At 42.4% G+C, this 21,536-nt stretch overlaps 1 protein-coding gene across 1 annotated transcript in view; it reads right to left on the bottom strand.

The window, feature by feature from the left end:
* The window catches only part of REV3L (REV3 like, DNA directed polymerase zeta catalytic subunit), a 239,894-nt gene that overhangs the window by 200,919 nt on the left and 17,439 nt on the right, over positions 1–21,536 (bottom strand). The window lies entirely within an intron of this gene.

Here is a 21,536-nt window from a genome sequence, read left to right as displayed (position 1 = left end):
ATGGAGTTTAAGTGCTATACCATGAATACTCTTGCAGTAAGTAGAACACAGAGTACAAGTATATGGAGAGAAACTATTTTCTCTGCTGACTGCAATACTTGACCTTTGCCCTCAGATCAAATGTCACATCAAAAGATGTGTATAATTGTCTGCACAACTAGATAGCCTGTTGTCTGTTTCACCCCCTCCCCACCTCCAGTGTCTTTTCTTAAGATGCTGTGGAAAAGAAATGATTTTTACACTTGTGTTCTCAGCACAGTATAAGGAGAATCATAGAATATCAGGGTTGGAAGGGACCTCAGGAGGTCATCTAGTCCAACCCTCTGCTCAAAGCAGGACCAATCCCCAACTAAATCCCTAAATGACCCCCCCAGGGATTGAACTCACAACCCTGGGTATATCAGGCCAATGCTCAGACCACTGAGCTTTAAGGGTATTATCCCTAAGAATCAGAAACATTCAGTTCTGGTGCATAAGTCACAAGTATATTGTTACTCAGCTAGTGTGTCACAGCTACAATATTTTCCTCGGGTCTTGTTCATTTCGTTCTTGGGAGCAGCAGAAAAAACGTGAAAACATGCAGCAGAGACCAGATTTGCAAGAGGTCATTCACAACTTCACAATGCAAATCCTGACACAGAAAGGGCTCAGGTCACTTTATTTACTGTTTTCAGATCAGAGAGGTCAATCACCAGTCCACCAAATTGACTTACAATTCTACTTTGTAAATCTTGGTTTTCATCTCTCCCTGGGCAGACAGTACACAGAGATAGGAAACTTTGTTCTTCCCAAGACAGGAGAATTCTCTCTGGGATAAGGAATGACCATGTTCTTTCTAGTTATTTATGAAAACTCCCATCAGACATGTTTGAGTGTCACTACCAGGAAAGTCTGTTATGCATAAAAGGAACACTGTTCCAAGCCCTCAGTGGATCATTTTATTCCAGCTGGTGGATGCTGAGCTCTCTCTCTCTCTCTCTCTTTCCAATATCCATTCCCTGAACTGACTTAGGAGGATACCTTCAAAAATATGTTTCCCAGTATTCACTGGTTGTGAGAGTGAAAAAATATACAATTAGAGCTAGTTTCTTCCAATGGATGAGACAGGGTGAGATTTGATGGAGATACCTGGAATAACAGGATTAGTCTCACGTGAACTCTGGATCACTAAATCATACCTGTGTAGATCAGAATTTCCCAATGGGAAACGTAAGAACTGAATTTTTGTTCCTGTGTCCCCACTTGTTTTCCTTTATGGCCATCTTCTATTAACATTTTTCTGAGCTGATATCTTGTACCTGATCATATTCATTTTCAGCCCAGATCTACTATTCACTTCCCTGTCACCATGTGCCTGTCCTCAATCTAAGGTACTTCAGGAACCATACCATTCTGTTTGCTTCAGTATTCTCTCTGTACAGAACCCTGATCAGAAAAATTGTCCAAGAAAAGATACGTGGATTATTTTCCCTTTCTTCCATAAAGCAAGTATTATTGATACCATGATCCTGGAACAGACCTTGGGATCACATCAAATCAAATAATAATGATCTAAATTGGGAAAAGAAAAACCTGCTATTCATATGCAAAAAACAGAAATAATCTGTGGGATAGTCAAAATGTGAATGTTTTGAAGACAAGCCTCCTTTAGAACTTTCAGATGGCACCCTGGCTTTGTTTGTCCTTGAGTCTCTGAGGTTAGAAATAGAATGGGGAGTGAGTTATATTGAGCCGAAGTAGATAGGAGTTTTCAGTCATATCATGGCATTTCTTCATTGCTGTGACTGAGATTAGGGCAAAACTGTTAATGTAATTCTGTTACAGGTAACTCGGTTGTTCAGAAACTGCAACAATGTGGCACCAGCTGGGCTTGTTGGGAGTCATGAAGATAGCTAAAGCAACAAAGGGCAGCTACTGACCTCACCTTAGCACCCTGCACTTGTTCTACCTACCACATGCAAAGAGGTATTTTCTCCTATTGTACTTTAGAGATTGCTTCAACTTGCCACATGACTTGAATTCCTTTTTACAGTCTGGGTCAGCAGACATGATTTAAGTCAACTTTTCCAACGATTCTGAATAGCCTCAGCTTTCCCTAAAGTTTCTCACTGTATAGTTAAGATAACTGGGAACTGATACTTGAGGTTATATGTTCAGACAAAACCAAAGTCCTATGTATATATATATGAAACAGTTATGTATCCCACTATCTTTTTCAGAGAGAAGTTCTTAGGAAATGGGATTTTTATGTTGAGAGGAGAAACATACTGACAATACAGTCTACCCATGTTAGCATTGCTTGTGAAAGAATGCGGAGGCACTTAAATATGAACTGTGACCAGACACCCTATTTATTTCTGTTGGCCTGATGCCACCTGAGAGTTTTCATACCCAAAGGAGGGGAACTGAGGTGATGCCTGTCTGGACTTGTACTAGACTGCCCGTGAAGGGCCTACAGAGCGAAGAGGCCATTCTTTCAGCTAAAAATCTCCAAACTTAGAATTACCAAGTCCCTGACCATCTGGGAAAATATCACTATTGAAAGAAAATGTGGCTATCAGGCTAAATTTGCACTGGAACCTTCTGGCCTTAGAAAATAGAGGCTTAGGGAGCGCTAGAAATAAATAAAGGGTGGGACAAGCCAAGAAGCTATTTACTGCCTGATTGATCTTCCAAAGCTGGACCGCTGGCCTTTTCAACCTTCCACAGCCATCTCCTGAAAGTAGAGAGGGTGCAGTCAGTGGAAGAGAGGAGGTGAAGGGGAGGGATGGCCTAGCAACCTGAAACAGAAGCTGGGAACAATAACCTGGATGTTAGGGCATGATGACCAACAGCTGGAAATGACAGTCCAATAGCTAGGACATGACAATCCACAGCAGCAGCTGGTAACAGCTAAATACTTCCCAGTCTTTTAGAGTGGCAGGAAATCTCCATCACTTTATTACGTCTTCGCAGGGCACATGAGGAGGGATATACACCTCTACCTCAATATAACACAAATTCGGATATAACACAGTAAAGCAGTGTTCCGGGGGGGCGGGGCTGCGCACTCCAGTGGATCAAAGCAAGTTTTATATATACATAAATACATACATATATATATGAGTGTAACTATAGCTTGTCTAGGGCCGCCGCACACCTCTTATGCATAATTTCACAACACTCAGTCACTGCCTTAAAGTCTATACTCCGTATTTTTTCTGAAATATCTTTTATTATCTGATGCTCTCTCTCTGATTTGGAGTGCTGGCCTTCCTCCCCACAAAGAAAGAATTTCCTGTGTATATGTGTGTGCGTGCACCTACCTAGGGGAATAAGCACAGGTCTGTTTTTTCTGCATTTATCTGCTATATTGCACTCTGTTATGGAGAGCCAAACTGAGGATTATCTGCCTTATTGCATTCCATGAAGGTGAGCAAAGGAAACAGCACTGATTTTGTATACTCAGTTGTTTCCCATTTGGGAATTTTTCCCCAATAATCCTGCTTCAGAGAATGGAGTGAAATCAGGCTCAGAGATCATTCCAAAACCACTTCAAGTAACTAGCATTCTCCTCCTCATAGAGCGTGGATTCATTTGTCTCCTCACTTCCACAGGGTCCCATTCTGAGTCTCTCAAGGAAGTTAATGGCTTGGGTTCGAGAAAGAGCTCCCCAGAAACTTTACCCCTATTACATTGGATCCAGATGGGTCTGTGGTTCTCCTGGAGGTCTCTGTCTGGGATTCGAGTAATGAATTCTCTGTGGAAGGGTATGCTAAAAAGGTGGCCCCAAGATAAGGGAGGTGGGTCTGAAGGCACCTTATCCCACCGCATTGGTAATGTCCACACTGTGCCCAATGACCTCCATCCATGAGCAAGTGGAGAGGGAGGAAGCGGCTGAGATCCACACAAAGGTGTGGCTGCTGGTGCAGGCTACAGGGACTTAGGCAGGATCTTCCTTTTAGCATGCTGCTTGTTCATGGATTGCTCCCCTATGGGGGAGCAGGGGCTGCCTGCCTTGTAGCTAGATCTTTTCCAATCCTACCTGTAGAAGAGGATGGAGGCAAACCCACCCAGACTGAGCTGCACCTTACCCAGCAGAGCCACCCTAAGTATGCCCGGCTCTTTTCCTGTTTGGGCGTAGAGCTGAGGTGACCACACACAGACTGAGCTGTGATGGAAAACACCTCTCTGCCTACAGAGCCAACCAAGCTTCCCAGTGAGACACCTGATAAGGGGGTAAAGCAGGAGGCACAGACCCTTCTGCATCTCTTTTTTCTCAGCCTAACTCTCTCCTTGTCATGACCAGGGCATGGGCAGTCTGAGCCAATGGTCAAAGCAGGTGTCAGGAGACAGCTGAATCAGTTACCAGGAGTTCAGAGTCCAAGAAAAGCCAGAGGGCAAAATCAAGAGTAAAGTGTCAAGAGGCAGGCAGGGTCAGCTTACCAGGAGATCAGTAGCAAGAAGCAGGAGAAGCAGTCCTAAGCAGGGAGATCCCAGTTGCATGGACAACCTCCTGTTCCTGTGCTGGTTATATAGAAAAACTGTGAACCAGTTAGGACCCCCAGAGTTCTGCCAATTGGATTCCAGAACTGGAGCCCTCTGTCAGTGTTCAGCTGCTATTCTGGCCATTGCTGGTCACTGGGTGGCAGGTTGAACTTACGAGCTCCTAAGAGCCCCGTGGATCTGTGTTCAAGACTCGCAGTTCCTGACACTGCCTCACAATAGGAAGCAGAGCTAAGTGAACAACCTCCTCAAGAGGCTAACACAACCTGGGACTTGAACAGATTATTGAACAAAGTATTTAATTATTTTTAGTTTTAAAATTTTTAAATAAAGTTTGGAATTTCCCTCAGAAAAGCTCTGCAACATGGAGGTCACATTAAGCCACTGCCTGCTGTGAAGGCAAACAAAAGAAGGGAAACTTTAAGAGGCAAGGCATTCCCCTGCTGCCAGCGACTGACAGGTTTGTTTTAGTCACCAAGCTGAAAGCAGGCTGAAGTACCCCCTGTAACAGATCTGTTGCCCTTAGCAAGATGAAGAATTCCTTTTTCCAATATGCATTATCTTGCATTTGTTAAAATTTAATTTCATTTGCCATGGTGTTGTCTATACACGTAACTTTCACACGTGCCTCTAAAATTCCTCAATCTTCTACTGTCTTCAGTAATTAAAATAATTGCATTATATGCAAGTTTCCTTTATAGCTTCAGCCTTTTGAAGGCTAAATCAGCAGTTTTCCTTTATACATTATTTTATTGTACATTCAAAGAATTTCAGTAGATTAGTGATGCACAATTTTCCTATGCAGACGTTCTACTAATTACTCCCCATGACCTAGAAGTTTTAGAATGCTACTTCTAATGATCATTTCAATAAACTTGCTAGGTATGAAAATAAGGTTTACTGGCCTAATTCCCAAGATATCAAGTCAATTCCTTTTTAAAAAATAGGCACAATATTTCCAACCTACTAACCCTCCAGTACAGTAATGGAATTTAGTGAGAGACTGCATGTTTTAGCAGCTGTCGCTGCATGCTTAAATTCCTTCAGAACATCTGTATTAGCTGGTCTTGGTGACTCACTGCTCCTTAATTTTATCTATTTGAACCAGCATCTCTTCTTTTGACACCTCAATCCCTGACTGTACCTCATCTTTATTGCCAGAAAAGAGTGGGTATCCCCTACCAACATTCTGTAGTAAAGAATGATGTGAATGGCTGTCTAAGCTCAAGATGAAAATTTATGAGTACTCTATTTTCCCCCCTTATCTCTCTCACGCCTCCTTTCATTTAATTCCTTATGCTCATTCATTATTACCGGCTCTCCACCACAAACTCACCTTTCCATACTCTTTCTTTTTCATTCCCCAGACTGAAGAAGAATTTAGTGGAGAGGCAGCAATAATGAATGGTGAGGTAGGGATTGGAAGAGGAAGGATGGGGAATGAGTGAATGAAGAGATAGACATAATGTGTGGGGAACGGATTCAGAGACTACGCTCAAAGTTTAGCCATTCATAAAACAGATGGCGGGGGGGCTGGGAGGGAAGGGGTAGAAGAAGACCAGGACCTAAGATTGAGGAAACTTTGATTCAATCCCTGGCTCTGCCACAAACTTCCTGCAAGACCACTGGCAAATCATTTACACTGTGACTCAAGTCCCCTACCTGCTAAATACTTCCCTAGCTCACAGGGGTGCTAGAAGAATAAGTTCACTAGTAATTATTTAACTTTATTACAGCAGTGCCCAGAAACCTCAACTAAGATTAGGGCACCATTGTGGTAGGCACTATACAAACACATAATAAGTCAGTACCTGCCCTTGGGAGTTCACAATCTACATAGATCAGTAGTTCTCAAAAACTTATTTGATCGGGCTCCCCTTCTTTGTGTCTGTAGTCATTTATCCCCCCACTTACCCCAAGTCTATATACCTCCACCCAGCTCTGAAGGCAGAGCGTAGAACAATGGATGCTGGCCAGATGTCCAGTTCTGAAGGCAGTGCCATGCCAGCAGCAGTGCAGAAGTAAGGATGGCAATGTGAAAAGTGATATTTGTCAATATTACTTTTCATAGCAGACTTAGTGCCCCATTGCCACCCTTACTTCTGTGCTGGTGCTGCCACCCCAGGGCTGACAGCCAGAGCTGCACTGACTCCAGGGATTTTGGGGAGTGGGGAAGGAAGCCTGAGCCTGGGCTGCCTCCTAGTAGGGAATGAGGGAAGGGGAGGAGAACTTGAGCCCTAGGGCTCCAGGTGTCCCCTTTATCCCCACCTCCTGGGTGTGCACAGCTCTTCTGCATGAGCCCCAGCCACCCAGGGCTGACAGCCCAAGCTCTTAATATTTTTTTTTAAAAAGGCAGCATACAGCTCGCGCGTCCTTTGACACGTTCCTGCCCATAGTTTGAGAACTGCTGACATAGACAAAATAGAGTGGGAGAAAGGAAATACTATTACAAAGATATTAAAAGGACTTGTCCAAGGTTACTTAAGAAGTGAAAAAGCTAGGCCTTGAAATCAGCAATGCATTACTGTACAGTGCCTTAACCACAAGACCATTCTTTGTCTCAATGTTATGGTGGGCCTCTAGATACTACAGTAATGGAGGCCACGACCAGGGACACATGTTCATGTCTTGGATCACATGTTTGTGCAATGTCCAGATTAGCACTTACAATCATGTTAGTTAACTTGAGTTAACTTGCAATCAATTAACTTGAGTTACAACACAACCAAAAACTAATCCAGACAAAAGTACAGAATGACTGAAATATCTCCTCTTGACGACGGCACAAGAAAAATTCCATCTGCACACTTGGAAACAACTTCATGGCATCTCACAGTCTATGAGTAGTCTCAAACCTGTGTTGAGGAGGAGGGATAAAGGGAATTAAATCTTGCAGGATTCCAAATGCAAGAGACCATGACGACTTTCTGGGATATAACCTAGAAGAACAAGTGGATCCAGCAAAGTGCTACATTTTGGGGTAGGAAGGGGGAGGGGTGTATGACAGAAGGTTTAGAATCATTGTGACACTGGCAGACTGGCAGGTGTCAGTTCTTGCCAAGGCTTTAGGCCTCAGCTGAGTACAGACAAATTCATGATGGGAGAGCCTAATTTTGGCAATTGATCTTTGATTATCGCCAGATAAGTATGCCCAGTGGTTGGTGATGGGATGGGATCTGAGTTACTGCAGAGAATTCTTTCTGAGTGCTGGCTGGTGAGTCTTGCCCACGTGCTCAGGGTTTAGCTGATCGCCATATTTGGGGTCGGGCAGGAATTTTCCTCCAGGGCAGACTGGCAGAGGCCCTGGAGGTTTTTTGCCTTCCCCTGCAGCGTGGGGCATGGGTCACTTGCTGGTGGATTCTCTGCAGCTTGAGGTCTTCAAACCACAATTTGAAGACTTCAATAACTCAGGTATAGGTTAGGGGTTTATTATAGAAGTGGATGGGTAGGGTTCTGTGGCCTTCTTTGTGCAGGGGGTCGGACTAGATGATCACATTGGTCCCTTCTGACCCTAGAATCTATGAATCTATGGTTGGAAACTAATCTGTTTCACCAGTGTGTTAGTATAGTTACGATGGGTATTGGACTTATAACGAAGTGTTTAGACTTTTTGAAATGCTTGTAAGTTGCTGCATGCATTAATCTCACTTATAATATCTTTATCACATGCTACAAGGTAATATTTAAGTTTTTGTTTTGTATCTGTACAAAAAATGTTTGCTCTGAAACTGTGAACCCAGTCAGGAGGTATCATCTCCTGCCATTAAGCCAATCTATCAAAGCTAAATGGACCATGGTGGGACATCACAATACAAAGACTTTGTTAACTGCACCCTCACGCCCATGAAGAGGCTATGTGCAAAAGGGCTCGTCCCATCAGCTTAAATTCTGGAAGAAGAAAATAAAAATAGCTGACAAGAAAATGTTTCATCTTTTGCTGTCTGGTTTCTCACAGTGCCAGAGTTAAGAAACAGAAATACAGATCTCCATGGTCAACCTGAGTTAACCTTAAAAGACATTCAGAGATGACATTACTACAACTGTAAACTCTTGAAACCATAGTAATTTATTTGTGTATACAGCAGAACCTCAGAATTATGAACATCTCGGGAATGAAGGTTGTTCCTAACTCTGAAACGTTTGTAACTGAACAAAATATTTTGGTTGTTCTTTCAAAAGTTTACAACTGAACATTAACTTAATGGAGCTTCGAAACTTTACTATGAAGAAGAAAATGCTGCTTTTAACCATCTTAATTTAAATGAAACAAAGAAACACTTTCCTTACTTTGTGAAAAAAATTAAATCCCCCTCCCCCTTTTTTTTTTCCCAGTAGTTTACGTTTAACATAGCACTGCATTGTGTTTGTTTTTGTCTCTGCTGCTGCCTGATTGCGTACTTCTGGTTCCAAATGAGATGTGTGGTTGACTGGTCAGTTTGTAATTCTGGTGTTCGCAACTCTGAGGTTCTAGCGTTTGTTTGCCTGCTTTAAACCATGTAAAAACTCCCACATTTTTTTTCTTTGTTAATAAATCATTAGATAGTTTACTATAGTACTGGCTACAAGCATTGTCTTTAGTACAAGATCTAAGGTACATATTGACCTGGGACAAGCGACAGGTCTCTTGGGACTGGGAGCAACCTGAATGTCTTGTGATCTTTGATGTATAGCAACCATCTATCACTAAATCCAGCTTGCCTGCGTGACAAGATAGACTGGAATTCCCAAGGGAACAGTCTGTGACTCCATGATCAGAGTGTTATAGTGCTTTAGGAGCTAACATTTGTTACTGGGTTGGTGAAATCTAATTATAGAACATATAATCACAGTTTGGGATTTCTGTCCTGCTTCTTGACAGTCTGTCCTGAGACTGGCACTCATGGTCATGAGCCACTCCAGACAGCATGACAATCATCAATATTACAAAAGGATGCTGGGAAATTTAACTGTAAGAAAGGCAGTTTGCTTTCTCTGGAAAGCCAAGAGGTCTCTCATCAATGCCAAGTACACTGTCCTATTCTGAAGCTGGATTGTTAGGGTTCTAGGACAGCACTTAAAACTATTTGCCTTTACACACCATTAATTTCTGCAGAATAAAAAACCTTTTAAAAAAATAATTAAGTTTCTAGTCCTTTGACTGCAAAGATAACCTTCCAAATGAGAATCAATATTAGCTTCTTAACTCTGGAGAAGAAATGTTCCTCTGCCTCTTCTGCTGCTGTTCAAAGATTACTCCTCAGGGAATTTTGGACCACTGCATGAGCACACAACACATATCCCACACAGAAAAATGACGTTCTAGCAGGAAAGCAAAGGGAAGACACAAGACTTGTCATGTGCCCCTCCCCAGCTGCACAGGCATGTTGTTTTGGGTGCCCGCAGCAGCCAGTTGAGAGTTAAATCACTGCAGGGGGTGGGGCAGGGCAGGGCTGGGGACACTTGAGGTCAGACCCATCCAGGGCTGGGTCACACCCACTCCCCGCCCACCCAACCCTTCGTGCATCCAGACCCTCCCACCAATCTCACCTCCCCCATACCCAAACCCACCCCACCGAATCACCTACATCCGAACTCCCACTTCACCGAACTTTATCCCCTACATCTGGAACCCCAATGCACCCAGACACCTGCTGAACTCCATCCCCCTACATCCGGCCCTGGGGCTGGGGATGCGCCAGGCTCAGCTGCTAGTCCCAGCCCTGCTGGGGGAGGAGAGCATTTCCCATGTACAGAGTGGCTGGTGTCAGATCAGATCCACCCACAGAAACCTCCCCTGGCTCCACACCCTGCTTTCTGTCCCTATTCCTCCTCAGCCACTAAGAGAGGCGTCACAGTATAGGGAGCTGCTTCCCCTTCTGCCCAACCCAGACCTTCCACCAAGCCTCACCCTCTGCACCCAGAACCCCACCCTGGTCACACCCGGCCCCCTCCACCAGCCCCTCCCCTTGCATCTGAATCCCTACCCCTCCACCCAGACTACCCCCTGCCCCTGGACACAACCCCACTGAGCCCCACCCCTCTGCATTGAGAGCAACCATTCCCCAAGCCCTCTGCACTCAAGCCCCCACCCCGATGAGCCCCATCGTCTATGCACTTGGACCACCCTGATGAATCCCCCATACCCAGAGCCCCCTGCCGAGCACCACACCCTCCCAAATGAACTCCAAACACCTTTACCTGGACCCACCTGTAGAGTCCCATTGCCTCTGCACCTGGAACCCCCTCAACAAGCCCCTGTGCATCCAGATCCCTCCCCCACCCAGATGCCTCAGTGAACCACTTGCACCCTGACTGCACCACACAGAGCCCTCTCATTCCACACCTGGATCCCCCCACACTTGGATCCTTCCAGGCTGAACCAGCCAGCCTGCCTGCCCATATCTGGTGCGCCTGACACGGAGGGGCAGGGCCTGGGGTGTTTCTAGGGCAGGCCCTGCCCTTGTGCTGTGCCAGAGTCAGGTGCAGCCTCACTGCCGAGTCCATATCTGGGGTGGGGTTGTGGGGAGCTTCATAGTGATCTCCCTCCTCCTGCAGTCAATGGCCTGTGCTCCCCACTGCCATGCTGGAGCCTCCACATTTATTTATTGACAAATAAAACGTGCAGAATTTTTAAAAAGTGTGCACAGAATTTGTAATTTTTTGGCATAGAACTCCCTCAGGAGTTAAAGATGCTATCCAAGCAGCACTCACTCCAAACCCATATGGCTGTAACAACCACACTCAAATACTTCTGACAAAGACACGCTTATCATTTTCCAGCAAGACTGTTTGCAAGGTTTCCCTGTCCAGGATTTTCTCTTTTAAACAAAAGGAATAGAGTTAGTCAAACCATGCTAAAGATTATTCTTAAAATGGTTTATTAATATAGGTGGAAATATACTTGTATGGAAACGAGAAAACATGCTACACTGTTACTATGTTTGAAAACTGTTTCACACTATATCACAAGTTGTGTTTACAGGAGCTTAAAAAAAACTATGAAAGGAAACTACTATGGTTTCTTTGCTATCTCAAACAAGTAATTAGCAAAGATTATTCCAAGAACTCTGTTGACACTTATGATGCAACAATAAGATCCTGTAGCAAGCTCAAGTTGATGTATAAATATAGCCATATTAATTTCAGTCCCATTCAAAAGACATGGTGGAAAAGATTAGCCAAGTGGAAAAACACAAATTCAGCATGAAAAATACTTCTAGGCCAAGAAAAAACTTTTAAGAGTGAGGTTAATCATCTAGTTAAGAAAAGGCAGTCTTACACAGAGTTATTTTAGAAAGCCACACCATGCTCATCCCTGAAAAACATGTACTGTATCAAAAGGAGACCTTAAAATAAATATCTAATAAGCAGAGCGCTTTCAAAACATGTGAACATGCCAAGAGGTCTTTGGGCACGTGGTACTCAGGAATTAAAAATGTTTTCTACACAAGATAATAATAATCAAGTATAGTGTTACAATCGTGGCTTGAGGCCCCTTCATCTGAGACTGGAGTCCCATTGTGCACTGAGCAAACACAGAACGAAAATTCCTAACCCAAAGAGCTTCATATTTTATTGTTGGACAACATTACCTTAGAAATGTTATTTAAGAATGAGTTGTAATCACTGTATGGAATAGTTAAGCTGTATCATTATCCTGAACACAAAGAGAAAAGTTTAAAAAAGCATCATCTATGTATTGCTAAGAACTCCCTGACTGCATATTTCTTAAATTGTGAAGTACCCTGGAAAGCAGTCTGGGAGGTACTGGCTACAGCAAAATGACAAGGTTCTTTCAATTTTCCAGAGTGACTGAAATAAACTTAATTCCAGAAAGGCAAGCAGGGGAAGCCTAGTAAGTAAATACTTAAAAGTGTTAAATCATCAATCTCAAAGTAATTTAGAAATAGGCAAGAAGGGGAAAACACTTTATCCCATGCCACCACCCTTCACTTAGAGATCTAAAGGTAGGGTCCTACCAAATTAACAGGCATGAAAAATGTGTCACAGACGGTGAAATCTGCACCCTCCCCCCACAATTTGGTCTTTTTTGTGCCCTACCTTATACTATACGGATTTCACGGGGGAGACCAGCATCTCTCAAATTGGGGGTCTTGACCAAAAGGGAGCTGCAGAGAGTCACAAGGTTATTTTTGGCGGGGAAGAGGTCGCAGTAATACCACCCTTACTTCGGTTCTGCCTTCAGAGCTGGGCGGCTGGGGAGCAGCAGCTGTTGGCCGGGCACCCAACTCTGAAGGCAGTGCCCCACCAGCAGCAGCGCAGAAGCGGGGCAGTACCATACCATGCCCTTCTTTCCTTCTGCACTGCTGCTGATGGCAGCTCTGCCTGCAGAGCTGGGCTCCCGGAGAGCAGCCGCAGCTCTCCAGCTCTGAAGGCAGCGTCACAACCAGCAGGAGTGCAGAAGTAACAGTAGCAGTACTGCAATTCCCCACCTACAATAAACTTGCACACCCCCCCACAATTCCTTTTTGGGTCAGGACCCTACAATTACACCATGAAATTTCAAATTTAAATAGCTGAAATCATGAAATTTACCATTTTTAAAATCCCATGACAATGAAATTGACTAACATGGACCATGAATTTGGTAGGTCCCTATCTAAAGGCACATAATTCAGAATGCCTGCTTTTACAATATTACTTTAAAAAAGTGCAGCTGCTCAAATTTGCATGAAGTTTTATAGCACAAAATAACATTTGGTAAGGAGGTGCTTGGAATGTTTGTGCATAATATATTACAATGAACAGGATGTTGTAGGAAGGATTGTCTTGTAATTAAGACACTTGACTGGGTATCAGGAGACCTGGGTTAAATTCCAGGCTCTCTCAGACTTCCTGGGTGACTTTGTCCAAGTCACTTAGTCTCACTAAGTATGTCTGCACTGCAATTAGACACCCACTGCTGGCCCATGCCAGCTGATAGGGCTCATGGGGCTCAGGTTGCAGAGCTGTTTAACTGCAGTGTAGACTTCCACGCTCGAGCAGCAGGTCAAGCTCTGGGACCCTCCTGCCTCACAAGGTCTTAAAGCTCAGGCTCCAGCCCAAGCCCAGGAGTCTACACTGCAATTAAACAACCCCACAGTCTGAGCCCCATGAGCCTGAGTCAATTGGCGTGGCCCAGCCATGGGTTTTTAATTGCAGGGGAGACATGCCCTCTTTTCCACATCTGTAAAACAGTAATTGATTTCTCTAGCTCACAAGGGTGTTATAAGAATAAATTTATGTATTAAATGTATAACAGACACTCAAATACTATGGAAATTGTGGTCATATGAGAAGCTATTACAATAAAACCTTTTACATATAAAGATCTTCTAGAATAGCTCAAAACCTCAAGGAACAGAATTTCAAATAAAGAGAAGAACAAGTCAGAGAGCTTTGTAAAGGCAGTGTACCTAATTTCCAACCTGAGAACACAGTGGGATACATTCAGCACTACCCTAAAAAGCTAGACTGACTGCATTCTTATCCTGTACAACCCAACAAGAGTATAACCCAATTTATGGTAAATTTCAATTAGCCAGAATTGAAAGTAATTACCACCATTTAGATAAAAGATTGGTGGGTCAGACGTGTCAGGTCTTTTTGCTGGTTTATTTTTATGAAGGCGCTGGGCTCTCTGATTCTGGCATTGGTAGTTTGTTATGGGTGTTATGAATTTTGTAACTTCTGTATAAAATCATGTATTTTAAACAGCTCTCAGACTTTGAGATGAAAACTCAAAAACAAAAGTCAAAATTATTCAGTATAATCCCAATTTAAAAAAACAAATTATATGATTGCATGGACATGAAAGACAGCACTATCTAAAAGTCATTGTCACAAAGAACCTTCCTAATAACTTGAAAAGTCTTAACAGGGCTTCAACCTCGAGATTCTAGTCTCTCCAGTATGTAGCTCCCATTGACACAGAGTTAAATATACATATGAAGAAGACTTCCATGAGGAGTTGTGGTTGCTCAGTACCTCTGAAAAAAATCAGACTCAGAGGCCTGGTCTACACTATGCATTTATACCGAATTTAGCAGCGTTAAACCAAATTAACCCTGCACCCATCCACACAACGAAGCCCTTTATTTCGATATAAAGCGCTCTTAATATCGATATCTGTACTCCTCCCCGATGAGTGGAGTAGCACTCAAATCGGTATTGCTATTTCGGATTAGGGTTAGTGTGGCCACAATTCGACAGTATTGGCCTCCGGGAGCTATCCCGCAGTGCACCATTGTGACCGCTCTGGATAACAATCTGGAGTCGGATGCACTGGCCAGGTAGACAGGAAAAGCCCTGCGAACTTTTGAATTTCATTTCCTGTTTGCCTAGCGTGGAGCGCTGATCAGCATGGACTGTACGGGAGATACTGAATCTGATCACTTCATGGGGAGACAAATCTGTTCTATCAGAGCTCCGTTCAAGAAGTCGAAATGCCAAAGCATTTGAAAAAATCTCCAGATAGAGGCCACAGCAGGAACTCAACACAGTGCGGCATGACAAGCATAACGGAAAGCCAAAGAATCAAATGGACGCTCATGGAGGGAGGGAGGGGGGACTGAGGACTCCAGTTATCCCACAGCCCCCGCAGTCTCCAAAAAGTATTTGCATTCTTGGCTGAGCTCCCAATACCTGAAGGGTCAAAAGCATTGTCCCGGTGGTTCAGGGTATATGTCGTCAATTTACCCCCCTCCCACTCAACCCCCATGAAAGAAAAGGGAAACAAATCGTTTCTCGCCTTTTTTCAATGTCACTGTATGTCTACTGCATGCTGCTGGTAGACGCGGTGCTGCGGCACTGAACAGCAGCATCCCCTCCCCTTCCTTTCCTGATGGCAGACAGTACAAAAGGCTTGGAAACTGTCCTCATTATCCTGTGAGTGCTCCTGGCTGGCCTCGGTGAGGTTGGCCGGGGACGCCTGGGCAAAAATGGGAATGACTCCCAGTGCAAAAGGACTGAAAACCGTCCTCATCATAGCAACTGGGGGCTGAGCTCCTCACCCCCCTCCTTCATGTCTAATGAAGATTCTGTACTGCCATGGACTATAATAGCAGTAGGAGGCTGCCTCCCCCTCATTTTATCTCACTAAAAAGTCAGTGTTTCTTATTCCTGCATTCTTTATTACTTCATCACACAAATGGGGGGACACTTCCACAGTAGCCTAGGAGGGGTGTGGGGGGAGGGAAGCAATGGGTGGGGTTGTGGCGGGGGCACCCCCTAGAATGGCATGCAGCTCATCATTTCTGCAGGATATCTGGGGCTCTGACCCAGAGCGGCTGTGCTCTCTGGTTCTCTAGCACACTTGCCCCATATTCTAGGCAGGACTGACTCTATTTTTAGACAAAACAAAGAAGAGAATGACTTGGGGAGTCATTCCCATTTTTGTCCATGCGCCCCCGGCCAACCTCAGCGAGGCCAGCCAGGAGCACCCATGACAGCAGCAGACGGTACAAAAGGACTGATAACCGTCATCGCCAATTTCCAGTTGCAGACGGTGATATAAGGCTGGTAACTGTCTCTGCTACCTTGCAAAGGCAAATGAATGGTGCTGTGTAGCACTGCAGTACCGTGTCTGTCAGCAGCATCCAGTACACATACGGTGACAGTGACAAAAGGTTAAACAGGCTCCATGGTTGCTGTGCTATGGCGTCTGCCAGGGCAATCCAAAGAAAAAGGGCGTGAAATGATTGTCTGCCGTTGCTTTCGTGGAGGAAGGATTGAGTGATGACATTTACCCAGAATCACCCGTGATACTGTTTTGGCCCCATCATGCATTGGGATCTCAACCCAGAATTCCAAGGGGCGGGGGAGACTGTGGGAACTATGGGATAGCTACGGGATAGCTACCCACAGTGCAACACTCCAGAAATTGACGCTAGCCTAGGTACATGGACGCACACCACCGAATTAATGTGCTTAGTGTAGCCGCGTGCACTCAACTTTATACAAACTGTTTTTAAAAACTGATTTCTGTAAAATCGGAATAATCTCGTAGTGTAGATATACCTTGAGCTTCTAGAATCATACTAAACATTTGGACAGTCAGTTTGAGGGTCTGTCCATTGAGGTGCACATAAAAAGTCTCCAAACCATCAAGAATTTTACCTGCTAATAAAAGTGCCTTAAATGCAAAAGGATGAGCCATTTAGAAATTGTCTCAGCCTTAAGATTATTTTAATAGTTTCTTGTTATTGCTGCTGTTTAATATCAAGGGATCAAGATTTCTCGGTACAAACAAGAAAAACAAATATCTGTTCTCCCACTGGAAAAACCAAGAAAATTAGACCCATTTCTAAATATGCATTAATGTATTTCTCTTCTTGTCTTTAGGGTGAAGAGTTTGTTTTCCTTTCCTTTCCATTTCATACCTTTAGAGTTTGTGGGTTTTAAACATAGACAGTGTGTGTTCCTCTCCTTCCTTCTTCAATAATAAACCTGAAAGTGTGGAATTTTGATCACTATTTTCCATACTGTACACTATGTGTTACATTAAATTATTTATCAGGAGGCTGTTTATTTACATTATAACTGTTTTGTTTTATGCTCTTAATTGTAGAAGATCGAATATAAACTAACAAAAAATTCCACTCATTACAATTCCCTTTGGGCATAAAGTCTTTCATCCAAGTCTAGATCCCATTACCTGGAAATAACACTAAACTTGCACAGCAATGACAAATGCAAATGTTAGTGAAAAACAAAAAAACAGTCTCATTCTTTTTTTTTTTTTTTTTTTTTTTTTTTTTAAGATCTGAAATTAAGTATAAAGTTCAGGAACGACAAACAATGGTGTCCAATTGCAACTGAGCAATTTGGAAAGCGTTTACATTCCTGAATAGGAAAGGAGCCACTGATTCCACTATGTAACTGCAAAGACAGTCGGAAACAGCAGCAGTTCTCACCACAGACATGACTTTGTTATATTCATGAGTGTCGATTCAGAATTTAACATACTAAACAAGAAACTATCCCAACTCAGATTTGTTTCTAATTTTAAGATGAGCATATACAGAAACTATTTGCCAGAAAAACAACTGCTTCACGCTGTTGGCTCTTTATCCTTTTATCTGGCTGTTCTCCAATATCAACTGAGAGATTTCCCTGTTCCAAATTCTGGTAGCTAGTGAAACATGGGTCGATGAACAAAACACTTTCCTCCTTGTAAGAGTGTAATGTACCATTGTGAGGGATTCTGTTGATCAACAGAGATCATCGTAAAATATCCACAATGAACTAGTTTCTTAGACCTTCTACTCCTTTAGATATGTAGCCATTTTCCTTGTGATTAAGTTTCTGAATGAAGAATACCAGGCTGATCAATGATTACACCTTTACACTGAGTGCCTGGAGAGAGATGAATTTTAAACTTAATGGAAAAGCCCCAATTCTAGCATCTAAACAAAGCCACCAGAGAGCATAGCTCTTCTTTAAAGCCCATACTAGTAATTTTCAGTACACTAATGAACGGCTTTAAGCTCCCACTCTACAGAGCAAAAAATCCAATCACATTTTATTCATGGATTGTAAAACAACTACTGTACTTCAGAATCTGATTTAATCATGGCAATTTCTCTCAAAAGAACTGTTGCGTTTGAGAAGCAATATGTACAAATAACTAAACTTGGCAAAGCAAGAGTAGCCAAGGTGGTTTTATTAAAATAAGTAGTTAAATCCAATCTAGTCCAAGCACAGTATTTTGGGGTGTTATGAAAATATCTTACTTTTTAAAGAAATAATCTATATTGTGGGAACACACAGAGACCCCACATAGATCAGAGCTCACTGTTTTTGGTGATATAAAAATATGACACTGGTAGACTAGGTTCCAGCTCTTGCCAAGGCTGTAGGCGTCAAATGAGCACTGACAAATTCATAGCTGGAAACCAGACCAGCTCATCTGCAGGTTAGTATTGTTCAAGATAGGTGTTAGACTTGTAAGGATGTGTTTAGACTCTATAAAATGCTTGTAAGTTGCTGCATGCATTAATCTTACTTGTAATGTCTGTATCCCATGCTATAAGGTAACATGTAACTTTTGATTTATAACCGTAAAAATGCCTGTTCTGAACTTACAAACTCAGGCAGGAGGATAGTTGTCCTTGAGGGGTGGGGAACTATCAAAACTAAGTGGGCCATTGTGAAGCATCACAATATAAAGACTGGGCTAATGGCACTCTGACACCCGCGAAGGTTCTATGTGCAAGGAAGCTTGTTCCACCAGCTTGAAATCTGGAAAAAGGAAATAAAAGAGCTGATATGAAAATTGTTTGGACTCTCACAGGGCTGGAGCTAGGAAACAAAATCAGAGATCCCCAGGGTCAATCTGTCAGTGTTGACAGATTACTATGACTCTGTCATCTTTTGAAACTATAGACTGTAACTCATGAGAGTGTGTGTGTGTGTATATTCCCTGCTTTAGATGTAAATAATTCATTTTTTTCCTAGTTAATAAATCCTTAGTGAGTTTTCTATAGGATTGGCTACAAGCAGTGTCTATGGTATGAGATCTAAGGTACAAACTGATGTGAGGTAAGTGACTCATTGCGTGGGACAGGGAATAACCTGAATATTTTGTGATCTTTGATGTTAGTGACAATTTATCACTAAGTCCAGCTTGCCTGGGTAGATAGACTGGACTATCCAAGGGGACTGTCTGTGACACCATTGTGAGGCTGTTATAATACTTCAGGAGTTCACATTTGAACCAACATGGGTTGGTGAAATCTAATTATAGAAGATACCACCAGTTTGCAGCGTATGCCTGAGGTTGGCATTCATGGTTGTGAACCTCTCCAAACAGCATGGCAATAAACACATATGAAGACTTGGGTGAAATCCTGGCCCATCTCATTTAAATGCGGTCAGGATTTCACACACAGGCCTGGTCTACAGTTAAAAATTAGATCAATCTAGCTATGATGCTCAGGGCTGTGAAAAATTTTGCACCCAGACATCCATAGTAAGGTTGACCTAACCCCTCACTTAGATGCAACTAGGCCAACTGAAGAATTCTTCTGTCAACCAAGCTACCACCTTTTGAAGGGTTCAATTATCTACATTGAGAGGAAAACACCTTTCATTGACACAGAAAGCACCTATACTATTGCACTAGAGCAGCACAGCTGCAGTCTCATAGCTGTGTTGCTGTAGCAGCTGTAGCGTAGACATGCCCATAGTCCTTCAAGATATTAACTACAAACAGTGCTTCAATGCATAAAATGTCTCAGAATAGTTCATTTTTAAAATTTGTTCAAATGTGTGTGTCTGAATTAAGTTTTCTGGAAACTACACCATTTAGCATATCAAAATCAGTGACTCCCCATCCTTTTTATATGCAGAGTTCTTTGGACAACCCACAAAATCTCTCTTCTCTTAAAGTTATGAGACCTCCAGATACAGCTCTTTCCTTTAAAAAAAAATATCTTATTACTAATACCCACTGATTTTCAGATCACAGTTCCAAGTCAGGCAGTTCATCAAGGATGCCAACACTTGCACCTAGATTTGATCCCTCAATTATTAATATGGAAGTATGCAGCCCTTCTTCCTGATATTAACCTAACTAAAAGTAATAGAATATTTGACTGTCTGCCTAGCCATAGATCCACATGAACAAGCATGGTTGGCTAAATACTGTTTTACTCTAGTGAAGGAGATCTGTAGCTACTAACAATAACATAACACTAATATTTTTAAGGCCAAATGATGTACTAAACTTGTGAAAAATCTCCTAAAGTTCTAGAAAACGCACTGCACATCATTCCTTTTGTGTCTGATTTGCTGTAATGAATCTTCAGCATAACAATTATGCAATATCAATGATCTTTCTGCACATTTCCCCTTTTAAGGAAATAGGATACTTCTATAAAGATCTATACCAAAAATTAAATGTACATTTAAAAGTATATAAAAGTAAATATTTAGTTATTATTTAAAATGTTTAACCAGCTCTAATGAAGCCAAAACATCAGTTATGTTTTAGGATTTTCAATCTTAAGGTATGATTAGAAGATTTTATTAACACGGGTAGCCCAATGATTTGGAGGAACAATATGATTCTACTTCCAAAAAAACCAAAACAAAACCAAAAAAAACCACCCAACTAGATATCAAAGTTTAGAAAAGTCTCAATTCTTCCTTAGTTCAGCAAAGGCAACGTATCTGGCATGCAGCAGAAATAGAATAAATGGCTATCTGATGCAGTAACATTATCAGAATAAACTTGTCCTGTGCATACCACCAAAATGCAATTCCGAATATACTTCCAATATATTAAACATTTTGAAAAGGTTATTGTTGAGAAATCCAATTCAGAGGCCAGAAAACTCCAAACACTTTTCCCTACAGCATTAACTTTGCTATGCTGCAAATACTATATATGCTAATGAACACCATCAAACAATACATTAAAAATATTGTTTTAAAATGTAAAGGAAAAAACAAGTAGTTACTGGCCTGTAAATCTTATAAACAACATAGATTTTGATTTACCTTAAGGGTCCCAACACAGGCTCAATTGCAGGATTAGGGCCTAAGGTTTTAGTTTAAGGTTGCTGATAAAACCAAGTAGTTCTGAGTGCAGACAATATTTATACCACTCTACTTTCAGGTTATCCTGGAAGGGAGGAGGGGGGAGTAAAATGAAAATCTTTAGGTGCCAAAATGCAGACTTCAAGCTTTAAAAACTTCTTCAATGTTGGTTGGCTTGTTTTTAAGACTCTCAAAGGGGACTAAAAAAGCAGCCAATTTCCAAGTTTCTACCTATATCCACTGAGTTTGCAAGTGCAAAGGTCCCAATCAGAACACAAGGGGAAAATATTTTTGCATGCACATTTAGTTAATTCAGATGACTGAAACATTTTTAACTGGAAAAAGTTATCTTTGGGAGGAGACCAAACATGCAAAGTTTCAGAGCAAGGGGAGTCTGAGAAAAATTATAAACAACGAGACAACAGATACTGGAAAGGAAACCATAAGACAACCACAGGGCCCCTATATTGAAGACCCCCACCTCTGACCCAGTGTCCATCAGCACTTTACCCCCTCCTGCTTAAGTCCTT

The sequence above is a fragment of the Gopherus flavomarginatus genome, chromosome 4 (assembly GCF_025201925.1).
Source record: "Gopherus flavomarginatus isolate rGopFla2 chromosome 4, rGopFla2.mat.asm, whole genome shotgun sequence".
Taxonomy (NCBI): domain Eukaryota; kingdom Metazoa; phylum Chordata; order Testudines; family Testudinidae; genus Gopherus; species Gopherus flavomarginatus.
This window is presented reverse-complemented; position numbering and strand designations above follow the sequence as displayed.